This window comes from Lactuca serriola, chromosome 6 (assembly GCF_051521515.1).
Source record: "Lactuca serriola cultivar US96UC23 chromosome 6, Lser_US96UC23_V15, whole genome shotgun sequence".
Taxonomy (NCBI): Eukaryota; Viridiplantae; Streptophyta; class Magnoliopsida; order Asterales; family Asteraceae; genus Lactuca; species Lactuca serriola.
The window spans coordinates 137290684-137300818 of NC_136413.1; positions in this window are offsets into that span (position 1 = coordinate 137290684).

A 10135-nucleotide genomic window follows, 5' to 3' on the forward strand; every position below is an offset into this window, starting at 1 on the left:
TTTTCTATGTACATTGAAGGAGCGGTGAATGTTGATAAGTGGGATTTGATTAGATCTTTGTGTCATAAGAATTTTATTAATTAATTTCTTGGTATTAAGGAGATAAGATGGTGGCAATAGATTTAGTTATGGTGAGGTCGTTATTGGGGAACTCTTATTTTCATTTTGAGTGCTCTCATTCTTGGGGTCTTTTTAGTGGGAATTTTGGTTGTCTTGGATACGGATATGTTGCAAATAATGAGTGTTTCTTCATGAGATTTATGTAGTAATTGAAGCAGTTTGGATTAAGATAGCTTTGGTAGCGTTTATCATATTGATATATATCATGCAATAACCTAAGGCTAAGAGGTAGCATTGGTTTTTGATTCTGCAGTTGATAACATTGGTAAATGGGGGTTCTAGTTAGGGGGGTTTTAATAAGGTTCAAGATGAGTTAGAAAGATTGGATCTCAATTTTTTATGTCACCGTCGTTATGTTTCAATAAGTTTATTGATGATGCAAAGTTTTTGGATGCCCCTTTAGGGGGCCCAAGATTTACAAAGTGTGATATGTGGGGATCAAAATTCAACATGATTGATAGATTCTACGCTTCATATGGTTTTATTGGGGCATTTCCTCACCTTTTGGGTCCTATTTTGGATTCCAGATCATCGCTTTATTCTTTTGGTTGAGCATGTAGTGGATTGTGGTCGTTTGGGCTCTATCATTGTTAGTTTAAGTTGGACAGTTTTTATGAGGTTATTCGAACTTCTTAGGATTAATTCGTGGATGGGGGTAATCTGTTTGTGGTATTTAAGAAGAACCTATAGCTTTTTAAAGATCATTTGAGGGTGTGGAACAGTGATAGTCGACAAAACATGGAGTCTCATAGGTTGTTTTTGTTGGATTAAGTGTCTAAGGTCATAACTAAATTGGTGTAACTTTCTGAATAAAAGCAAAGTTCTTTTTAGGCTGCCCTCAATAGCTAGAAACAACTAGAAATGCTTTAGGATAGAGGATAATTGTTTTGTTGATTTATTATATGATTAATATATTAATATGAAATCAATAGGAATTAATTTATAATTAATTGGAATTAACTTCTAAATTAATTGTGTCACACCCCCGACCAGACGACGGAAATGTCCGGAGGCGGGTGACTTCATTGTGCAGTATCATAACAATTGAATATACATGAAACAGAGCAATCCAAACATCATACATTGAGATAATACACTTACAATGTTTTACATATTGTATTTGTTCTTCGCGTTACACAAAAGATACATAAGTAGAAAACTTCAAATTATAGCTAAAGAATCTTGCATTAGCGTCCCTTGTTACCTGCTTACTAGATCCCTGAGAATACAAGTCGTTTTGAAAAGCGTCAACTAAAAAGTTGGTGAGTTCATAAGCATTTTTGTATTAAAATCGTTTACACTTGTTTAGAATCGTTCTCATTGTACTTTCAGAAAATCCAATATTTTCTATGAAATTGTTTGAAGTCTTGCCTTGAAAATCATGGATATATGTGTATATGATATTACTTTTGTTCATCCTTATAAGGAGTGATTTTGAAAAGTAGTGTGATTTGTAAAAGCAAGTTGTGATTGAAACTAGTTCTTTTGAATAGTAACAATCAACCGTTTCAAGAAAAATCCCTTATTTTCCAAAAAAGATATATGGTTGAAAATCATGTTCCTCTTATCGAGTAAAATTGAGTGTGTGCGTTCTAGTTTATCGTTATTGAAATCATAGAAAAATCGTTTTCCCCATAAAATCTTATATTTTCTGCTATAAAATAATCGTAAGTTCTAAGTTTATCGTTATCGAAATCGTAGAAAATCGTTTTCTCCAGAAAATCCTATATTTTCTGCTATAAAATATTCATAAACTCTAGTTTATCGTTATCGAAATCGTAGGAAATCGTTTTCTATAGAGTCCTATGCTTTTTAGCTTGTAAAATAGCAGTATTACGACTCTATACTTGTTAGGAGAAAGAATCAACATGGCTATTGTGGATATTCTACGCGATGAAGAAGGACAGTTAACACAACAAATGCAGACCATCACCTATCACGTGTAGGACTGTCAACACAACGTGCCAAAATTTATTTATGAGGTTTTCCTTACATAAATTTCTAGTTAGTATAACATATTCTAGTGAGTCGTTATAACCATACTAATCTGACGGAGTGCCTATTTTGGCGTTTCTCAGGCGCCCTCGGTTTGGAAAAGACATTTGTCACCCTAGATTGGCCTATCTAGTTGTAGCGAACAGCGAAGGTGCGGGGTGTCAACCCCGTATAGATCTATACACAAATTCCCGCTCTCCCTACAGGAGACTCTGGCTATAACTCCTTACAGGACTTAGACGTACACTAATATTTTTATATTTAGATACTTTTGAGATTTGTCTGACTAGAATATTAACAACCTTTTAAGCAATCGTTAGAGATCCATTATTTGTTAGATAAATAATGAAATCGTATTTATTGAATAAAAATATCGTTCTCGTTCCATATCGTTGATTGCGCTCGTTAACTAGGTGCTCGTGTTCATTCATTTTCGTTTATTGAAAAATAAGTCATTTTAGTCAAGAGAAAAAGTGTCAAGTTATAATTTATATAAATTTATAACTGCCGGTTATGACACACATTTTCTATTTTATGACATATAGAACATTACTTATGTTCTTAGAGGTTTTATGACAACAGCTTATGACATGCAAATATTTCTGTCATAAAGTCTCTACTTGTATATTTTCTTAACGCAAACTTTTATATTGAATATTTATAAAATACTCCCTGATAGTTTGCAAAATAGTCACAAAGTTTCTATTTTCGAGAATCACTAGAAATGGTGTCCACTTAGTAAGGTTCCTTTTTATAACTTTTATCTTTAGACATGAAAGCATAGATAAAGGGGTTAAGTTGGACACACTCAATAGTTGGGAGGCTCTTTTGTTCAAAGTATCCTCTGTTCTTTAGGAAATTTAGAAATCATTCGTTCATGAGTATATTACTAAATAATAATTTAATAATATTTCACACACACATACAAACATACGTATATACGCAATCATTTAAGAATCTAGGCAAGATTTGACTTGTACTCTCCCCCAAAAACATTAAAACATTGAAAAAAGTGGGGTATGAAGCTCACCTTGAGTTAGTTGAGGAGTTGTCTGAAGATATGGAGTGAAGATCTCAAGCTTAAACTCTTGGCTGAGATGAGGAACTTCCCTCGGAGGGATGCTTTCCTAAGAGTGATCATCATATATTATGAATAAAATAACATCGATTCATCTTGAAATATTATAAAATATTAGATGGGTGGAGGAATTTACCTTAAAATTTCTCAGGAAGAAGTTGGGAAATTTCCTTTCAGCAAGATCCTATTTTCTTGCTTGAAGATGAGTTTTTGAGAGAAAATGGGGAAAAGTGAGACAGAAAGTGGAGTCTAACCCCTTCATTGTCGTTGCTTTGGAGTATAAGAAAATGAAAGAAATCTTTGATGCATGGGGATCTGGTGGTCCATGCATGAATGTTTGGTGGATAAAGCATGGAGTACTGTGATTTGCATGGGAAATGAGGAATTTCATCAAATCACAAAGTCAATCCTTTTGTCCTTTTTTAGGATTTAGGATAAGGTTTTCCTAAATCCCAACCATTTATTTTTATGAAGAGTATGCTTAAATAATTAATGTTAGCATAAAATAATGGTTTTAGGGGTCTCAGTTAAGAAAAACACGGGTTTGGTGGGATTCCCGACCTCAAAATATCTTAAAATGATAAAAAGGTCCGGAATAGTCCAAAATTCGGGGCTAAATAGTGAATTCCGAAACTCTAGGGCAATTTCCGAAGCTGTTAGTTAAATTCCGAAGCTATATCTTAAATTCCGGAGGGAATGATGAAGGCTGCGATGGTCTGGAATGGACAACATGTGTGTTCCAGAGGTGTTGTACGAGTTCCGAAGTCAATGCCCACTTCCGGAGTTAGGCGCGCTTTTGGGTTGGTCCGGACCGAGGATGCGAGGCCGGCTGCAGCTTCCGAAGTAGGTCTTCAGGCGAGGTCCTTTCGGAGCTTACTCCTTCCGGAGTCATGCAAGAGGGTCCGAAGCACATGGGTTCCGAGGTGATTCCTTAGAAGGGTGTCCAGACTAAGAGGGTTCCGGACCAAGAGGAGTCCGAACCAAGAGGTTCCGGACCAAGAGCGTTCTGGACCAAGAGGGTCCTTTTGGGGTTTCCTCTTCCGGTTTTGAGCTGTTTTCGACTGAGGAAGGTACTTAGGGAGATTTGAGATACATGGAGAGATTTGGGAGAGATTTCAAATACTTGGAGAGATTTGGGAGAGATTTCACATACTTGGAGAGATTTGGGAGAGATTCACTATTCTTGGAGAGATTTCGCATACTTAGAGAGATTTGGGAGAGATTCACTATTCTTGGAGAGATTTCGCATACTTAGAGAGATTTGGGAGAGATTTCACATACTTGGAGATATTTGGGAGAGATTCACTATAATTCGAGAGATTAAGGAGAGATTTCACATACTTGGAGAGATTTGGGAGAGATTCACTATACTTGGAGAGATTTGGGAGAGATTCACTATACTTCGAGAGATTTGGGAGATATTTCACATACTTGGAGAGATTTGGGAGAGATTCACTATACTTGGAGAGATTTGCATTCTAACACTATATGGCTCCTTAGGAACTCATATTGAACACTTAGGAGTGTTAGCACAGTCTCTCAATAGTCCTTACTTACCTGAGGACGGAATTTCCTAGCCAAAAGTGCTAGTTGTGACAAATTGGAACTAATTAAAGGTCCAAAGGTTTATTATATTTGTTCATAATCGAGAAAGGAAATAATTCTAGAGCCATCTTCGGGTGGTGGACAATTTTTGAAGGGTTCTTGGAGGATTGTGAAAGGCTTGTTAACCTGATAAGGTTATGATATTTGAATAGATAAAATATTATTATTTTATTATTCAAATCTAGGGTTTTCCTTGTACCACCAACAGTATAAATAGGGCCTTAAGGAGTGTAAATTTTTTTCATGCTCTTCCCAAGAGGTCAACCAAGGAGAAGGTTCAAGAAACAACAATTGATTGTTGACAAGGTACACACATTCTTTCGTTTGTGTCTTTAAAATTAGGTTAGATCAAGTTTTCATTGGTACATTGCTATATTATGTATTAAGTCATAGATGTTCTAAGTTGCATGTACCCATAAAAGATTAGGGTTTTATTCTGTTGTGTAATTATTTAATTAAAAGTAACCTTGAAAGCCTATCAGTAGTATCAGAGGCTAAACTAATCAATTATATGGACCCCTCGGTGATTTAAGTTAATCTGTAAAATACAAGCAGTTGGTCTGGACTGAATTGATGTGTTTGATTTTGTTGTCTAAATTTGATCATAAAAGTTATTGGTCAGGAATCAAAAAATGAACATGAGGTTGATCTTTCATCCATGACTATGTTAATACGATATTTTGTTGAACGAATGAATAGTTGATCACTTATCTAAAGACCATTGTTAGATTTATTCAAAGTTCACCAGTGTCTTGGAAAGCATTCTTTGTTATTGTTCAAAAGGTGTATACTTGCAATTGTAGTCGATGATTTATCTAAGTGTCTAAGTTCATAACTAAATTAGAGTAACTTTCTGAATAAAAGCAAAGTTCTTTTTGGGTTCCCTTAACAGCTAGAAACAATTAGGAATGCTTTAGAATAGAGGATAATTGTTTTGTTAATTTATTATATGATTAATAAATTAATATGAAATCAATATGATTTAATTTAGAATTAATCACAATTAATTGGAATTAATTTCTAGATTAATTAGAATTAATTAAAGGTCCAATGGTTGAATTGTAACTGTTCATAATTGAGCAAGGAAATAATTCTAGAACCCTTTTAGGGTGGTGTATGGCTTTCCAAGGATTCTTGGAGGATTATGGAAGGCATGTTAGGCTGATAAAGAATACCATATTATATAGATAAAATAGTATTCTTTTATTATTCAAATGTAGGGTATTCCTTGTACCACTAACACTATAAATCGGATCCCAAGGTGTGCAAATTTCGTTCATGATCTTTACGGCCAATTTTCTCCTTCCCTCTACCCCCTCTTCTAATTCTAGGGTTTCTAGGGTATTATTCAAAATTTAGCATCTTTTTCATCTTGAACATTAGGTTTATGTGTTAGAAATATAAATGTAATATTAGTTTTTCAAAAAATAGGAAGTTGTATTGACATTTTTTAGTTGTTAGTTGCTAAGTTGGTTTATGTGACCGATAGAAAATAAGTAAAATATTATAGTGAATCAACACTTGATAAGAAGATAGATAATTTCTTAAAATTGTGTCTTTTAGACTTCTAAGTAAGAATCTTGTTTACCGAAGTAAGCATTAAATCAAACCTTCTTATTATAGGACTACATTGGATCACCTCTCATAAAACATTCCATGGAAGCCATTCCACAACCAATTCCTCTATTTTAGATGCTTAACTAAAATCCATTGTACATTAAACACTAAATTAAAAACATCTTAAAGCATGAATGTGCCTTATGGCACTTTGAATTATTCGCCCTCGTGATTCTAACTTCAAAGGAATTATAAGATACGCCCCATATAGATTTTAGGAAAAAAGAGTAATAACTATATAGTTTTTCAATCCTATTCAAAGAAAAAAGAATATATTATTAAAAAAAAAGAGAGAAAAAAAAAGACTAGCATGCAAAATTATTAATCGATTGTATCATGCCTTAAATATTATTGAAAAAAGCAAACAAGTTTGTGTACCAAAAGATAATACAAACTGTGGACACCAGAAAAGAGAAATTTATGAGACAATGAAATAGGCCTTCTGAGAATTAGTAGCCAACTAGTATTTTACTCGTCCCGCGTTGCGGTATTGGTAATGAATTTAAGAAGTAGTAGAAAGTTAGTTGATATTTTTTGAAATTATATGAAAATTTAGTTTCTAGGCGTCTCCTTTTTCATTTTAGTTTGTAAAAAAAATACTTTATACCCTCTACTTTCGGCTGCAATAATGGATTTAAGTAGAACTCTTTCAGTACCAATATAAGTGTAGGAGTACTTAAGTTGTCAAACCACAAAACTCAGGGAAAAATCCACCCATATAAACTTAAGAGAACTTAAGTTTCCAAAGCATAAAAGTCAGGACCTGATTGATATATATATATATATATATATATATATATATATATATATATATATATATATATATATATATATATATATATATATATATATATATATATATATATATATATATATATATATATATATATAAATAAAAGGGAGGAACTCTTTGAAAGTAGACAAAAATGTAGATTCTAGGTGTCTCTTTTTTCCTGTTAGCTTGTAAAAAGACACTTTATATCCTTTACTTTCGGCGGCAGAAATGGATTTAAGTAGAACTCTTGCGGTAGCAATATAAATTTAGGAGGACTTAAGTTGTCAAACCACAAAATTCAACAACCAAACCCATCCACAGAAACGTAGGAGGACTTAATTTGTCAAAGCATAAAAGTAAAGGACCAACACTATGCCAAAAAATGCTTAAATGTAAGCACAAAAACATAATGGTTTTACATCGAAATGTAGGTAAAGTCGGTGGACATGAAAATAAGAGTATATATAGGTAGGGGAGGAACTCTTTTAAAGTAAAGAGATTAAAAGTGATATTTTATAAAGTTGACGGATGGTAACTATAAAAATGTTAAAATATATATATTATGAGGGGTTAACACAATTGTTTAGAAAATAAAATGGGTGGAAGTGACAATTTAAAAAGTTTTTCAAAATTAAAGGGCCTTAAAATTGTAGTTTTAAAAGATAGAATGTATAAAAGTCTCTTTTTACAAACTAAAAAAAGACAAAAATAATAGAAATAAAAAGTTAAAGGTTTGTAAGAAGAAAAGTTGGGCTACCGCTTTTCTTTATAGAACAGATATATTAGATCTCTAACCCATTTTTATTTTTCTCCAAAAAATAAAGTAAAAAAATAAGGTAAATAATGTTTTATTTCTAACATTACTTTATTTTTTACCCCATTTTATCCTTAAAAAATATATTTCATTCTTCTAACTTATATAAATTATCAAACACATCCCTTCTATTAATTTGGTTTTAACAAATATATAATCTATATTTTTTTCATTACAATAATATTAAATAAATAAAATTATATTTATAACACTTAATTATAAGCTTTTGTAAAATACATTATATTGTTTTAAAATTTCAATATGTATTTAAATTTTAATATGAATTTGATAAACAAAAAACAAATTATATATTTATAATTAATTAATATAATTTAATACATAACACAATATTATAAGTATTAAATATTATATTTAAATTATAATTAGTAGATAAAAAAAACCAGAAATGTACAAATATATAAAAAGAGGGACTAAAATCGACAACTCAAAGTTCATTCCCATTTTGGGGGAAATGAATAGTATAACATCAAATATGGTGTTATACTATTCATTTCCCCCAAAATAGGGGAATAAATGGGGTAGGGTTGGAGAGGAATGAGAGAAGAAATGGAAGAAATAATAGAAAATGGGAGTGAGTTGGAGATGCTCCCAGGATACGTTTATTAAAGGAAGCAACTTGGTGTGAGTAACCGAATATGTCAAATTTCAGTCAAATTACATCATCAAAATCAGCAAGAGAAGCTGAGTAAAATCCCATGGAGCCCGTCGCTATCTCAAGGGTGTCCTAGGACTGTAGAGATTTTTGGAGCGTTTTAGGGCCTCCTTGGGAGAATGGACATTATTTAACATATAAACTTTAGCACCTCAATATCTCGGGAGGCATGCTATGATGCCATGAAGGAATCCATGCAACACGTTGCATCCATTATCTTGCCTTATTGGCCATATTTGACAAGCACTATGAGAAGGAATCATTGCCTCATCGATGTTCATCATTCTCCGGAGAAAATTGCCTTACTTTTTAGAGTCTCTAAGTGTTTAAAATAACTCTCTAACACATCCAATCCATTTCATATAAAGATCACAACCTCTTTTCATCGAATATTGAAGATTTTCTTGAAGATCAATTCACCATTATACTCGTGTTCATCATCACCATCATGATTGCACCTTCTACAACCATAAGCGACTAAATAATCCCATGATTGGGACCAAGAATCGGTTTCAAGTTCCTTTTTATATTAATTTGGTTTTTGAACTACGTTAGATTTGTTTTCAAGTTTGTGACATGTTATGATAATGAATCTTTCAACATATTTTGGTTACATGTTGCTATTAAACCCATTATCCTTTTAAATGTGAGTAGAATCATAAGTAATCTTCCCTACCATGCCAAAACATCCATAACGGTTTCTAGGATGTCCTAGATACGGAAGACTTAGTTTATACTTATACTTAGGGATGATTGGTATATGTTATGTCTACGTAACTTGAACAAATTTAAGATCGATTAATTGTCAAAATTGATATTGAATTCAATTTAAAGCTGAAACATCGAGCGATCACTTTTCCAAATAAGAAGTGATTCGTACACAATAGTTTTTTGCCATATACAACAATTTATGCATTATAAAGTTGTACAGTACAACATTTTAAAGCACTAAATGTTGTGTATGGAAAAAATTATTGTGTAGAAATCATCTCCCTTTCCAAATATTGAATCAAATTGTTTGTATTTTTCAATAAATTCATCTGTTTTAAGTATTTTTAAACAACTTGAGAAGTATTGGTAACCATAATCTCCTTTGGATCCCACTTTTACGTACCACTCGTTAGATTGGCGGAATTAAGGTTATTTATTTATTGCATCAACAATTGCGATCATTAGTTGATGTTTTTAGTAGTGTGGTGAGCATCAAGTAGGAGTGGCAAACCGGACCATCTTTTCGTGTTTTTGTTTGACACGACACGACACAACAATGTTTTATGTAACACGAACACAACAAGATCTTGGGTTTTTGTTAACTAACACGAAAACGAACCGATTAAAAAACGACAAACACGACACGACACGACACAGATAACATGAAATAACAATTAATGTATTTAATTTATATTTATTCATACATAACACAAAAAACACGACAAAAAATGTTAAATAATGTCAATT